This window comes from Bos grunniens, chromosome 2, assembly GCF_055505025.1.
Source record: "Bos grunniens cultivar Pamir isolate PY7600 chromosome 2, Bosgru_T2T1.0, whole genome shotgun sequence".
In the NCBI taxonomy this organism is placed as follows: Eukaryota; Metazoa; Chordata; class Mammalia; order Artiodactyla; family Bovidae; genus Bos; species Bos grunniens.
The window spans coordinates 30,152,985-30,156,436 of record NC_141166.1 but is presented as its reverse complement, the minus strand read 5'-3'; positions in this window follow the sequence as shown (position 1 = coordinate 30,156,436).

Sequence of the window (3,452 nt, the reverse complement as noted above, 5' to 3'; positions counted from 1 at the left end):
TTTCTTCCTATCCAGATTATTTCGTTTCAATTCAACATATTTATTTGTTTTTTAATTTATGTTTAATATTTATTTATTTTTAATTTATTTATTTGGTTGTGTCGGGTCTTGGTTGTGGCACACAGGATCTTTTTTGGGGGATGCGCAGGTTTCTCTAGTTGTGGGGCGTGTGGGCTCAGTAGTTGGAGTGAGCCAGCTCAGTTGCCCCAATGCATGTGGGGTCCCAGTTCCCCAACCAGGGACTGAATTCATGTTCTTTGCATTGGAAGGTGGATTCTTAACCACTGGACCACCAGGGAATTCCCTAAATTTATTTTTTTATTGAAATATAGTTGAATTACCATGCTGTGTTAATTACTGCTGTATAGCAAAGTGACTCAGTTATATATATATATATTCTTTTGCTGGGAAAGATTGAGGGCAGGGGGAGAAGGGGGCAACTGAGTTTGAGATGGTTGGATGGCATCACTGACTCAATGGATACGAGTTTGAGCAAACTCCAGGAGATAGTGAAGGACCAGGAAGTTTGGCATGCTGCAGTCCATGGGGTCACAAAGAGTTGGAGACGACTGAACAACACTTTTTCATATTCTTTTCCATTATGGTTTATCACAGGATATTGAAGATAGTTGACTGTGCTATATAGTGAGACCTTTTTGTTTATCCATTCTGTATATACAGTTTGCATCTGTTAAACCCAAACTCCCAATCCAACCCTGTCTCATGCCCCTCCCCACTTGGCGACCACCAGTCTGTTTTCTACAACATATATTTATTGAGTCCTTTCTATATGCCAGATACTACTCTTGGCATTGGAGGTAAAGCAGTGCTTGTTTGTCAGAGACTTTCTATTCTGGTCAGGGAGATAGAGAGCTTATTAAAATAAGTGAATTGTTTAGTATGTAGGAATGTGATAAAAGCTCCAGAGAAAAGTAAAGCAGGAAGAAGGGGATGAGGAGAGCTGAGTTGGATAGCCGGGGTAGGCCTTTCTTAGAAGGTGACGTTTGAATAAAAACATTTGAACAAAGCAGTACAGCTCTCTCGGGAACGACTGTGCAGGGAGAACGGTCTTCAAAGGCCCTGAGATGGAAGCATGCCTGGAGTGCTGGAGGAGCTGCGAGGAAGCCATGTTGGATGAAAGATGTGTAGGAGGGGGAGAATCGTAGGAGATGAGGACAGGAAGGTAATGGGGACCAGATGGAGGCCTTGCAGACCTACTTTACACAGAGCAGGGATCTATTAGAGAGTTTGATCAGAGGAGTTCTAAGATCTACCTTATGTTCTAGAAGATTGCCCTTCATTCTGGTGTTGTGAATGGACAGGGGAATGGGGAGGATGGGAAGTAGGGGGAGTATTTAGGAGGCTTTGTAATACTCCTCATGCGAGATAATGGTGTCCTGGACTGGGGTGGTGCCAATGGAATGGTAAAAAGTAGCCAGATTTTGAATATATTATGAACATGGAGAAAATAAGTTTTCTGGACTGATTGGATGTGAGAATGTAACAAAAGAAAGCAGTCAAGAATGACTTTTTGGCCTGAAAAGTTGGAAGGATGGAATTCCTGTTAACTGAAATGGGGAAGGCCATTAGTGGAGTGGTAATGGGTAGGGAAACTCGAGTTTAATTTTGAACATATTATGTCTATTAGTTGGAAACTTTCAAAGGTACACACAAAAAGATTAGTTCAGTGAATGCCATCAACACTTCACTAGCTACCTTATCCTTGTATTACTTGAGTATTTTAAAACAAATCCTGGACAACATATAATGCTATCCATGAATACTTTGAGTACTTTTATCTCTAACAAATTAAAACTTCTGGGTTTTTGGTTTTATCAAAACCATAGTACTTCCCTAAGACCTGTCTACATTAAGACAAATATGTAAACAATATTGTGTCTTTAAATCTGGATATTTTTTTCCTAAAAGATAAACAAAGGGGAAATTACCTTGTAAAAGAATTGTCTTTTCCAAATAATTTGTTAAATACTAGCTTGAAATATCTTGCTTATCTGATACATAAACAATTTAATGTAGAGAAATCACATTTACATCAAAACTTTCTAGGCTGTGTATTGCATCAAACAACAATCAGTTTAGAGGAAGCATAATAAGAAAATATGTTCCCATCCCTGTGAGTTTATAATCTAGAGGATTAGAAATATGTAAACAGTTTTACACCCAGCAGTTATCACAGTGCTGAGGGGATTTGGGGTGAAGTCCGAGTGGTGCCTGGAATTTAGAGAATGTCTGGAAGGCTTGAGGATTTGTGCTTCTTTTACATGCATACATGAAGGAAATGGCAACCCACTCCAGTATTCTTACCTGGAGAATCCCATGGACAGAGGAGCCTTGTGGGCTATGTCCATAGGGTCACAAAGAGTCTGACATGACTGAAGCAACTGAGCATACATGCATACAAGGGTGTATGTATTTAAACTTTTGGGGAGGGGAGAAGGAGACTAAAGTTTTCAAACACAAAAAAGTAGAATGGCAGGTGAAACACCCATGTCCTGATCTCACAAATTCAGCCACCATCAACATTTTGTCACACTGGTTCTACCTGTTCCATTTTAAATTTTGTTACTGCTATCTGTTGTCATTGGGTCGCTGAGTCGTGTCTGATTCTTTGTGACCCCACGAAGCACACCAGGCTTACCTGTCCTTCACTATCTCCCAGAGTTTGCTCAAATTCATGTCCATTGAGTTGGTGATACCATCTGACCATCTCATCCTTTGTCACCCCCTTCCTCTCCTGCCTTCAATCTTTCCCAGCATCAGGACCTTTTCCAGTGAGTCAGCTCGTCACATCAGGTAGCCAAAGTATTGGAGTTTCACCTTCAACATCAGTCCTTCCAGGGAATATTCAGAGTTGATTTCCTTTAGGATTGACTGGTTTGATCTCTTTGCTGTCCAAGGGACTCTCAAGAGTCTTCTCCAGCACCACAATTCAAAAACATCAATTCTTTGGTGCTCAGCCTTCTTTATTGCTATAGTTTTAAATTATTTTTTGGAAATAATAAGGACAGTGTGAAGAATTCCCATACACCCTTCACCCAGATTCACGAATTCTTAACATTTTGCCACAATTGGTTTTATCATATTTTTCTGAACCATATGAGGCTAAGCTGTAAATACCATGCTCTTTTACTGTTAGAAAACTTGCATTTCGGGGACTTCCCTGGCAGCCCAGGGGTTAAGACTCTGCAGTTCCAGTGCAGGGAGCACAGGCTTGATCCCTGGTTGGGGAACTTCCCTGCATGCCATGCAGTGCAGCCCCCCAAGACTTGTATTTCTTAAGATCAAGGATATTTACTTATATAATCACAGTATAAGAAATTCAACATTGATATAATACTATTTAACCTACAGCCATCATATCCCAGTTGTTCCAATAATGTTCTTTTTTTTAAATTTTATTTATTTATTTATTTATTTTTTTACATGTGTTC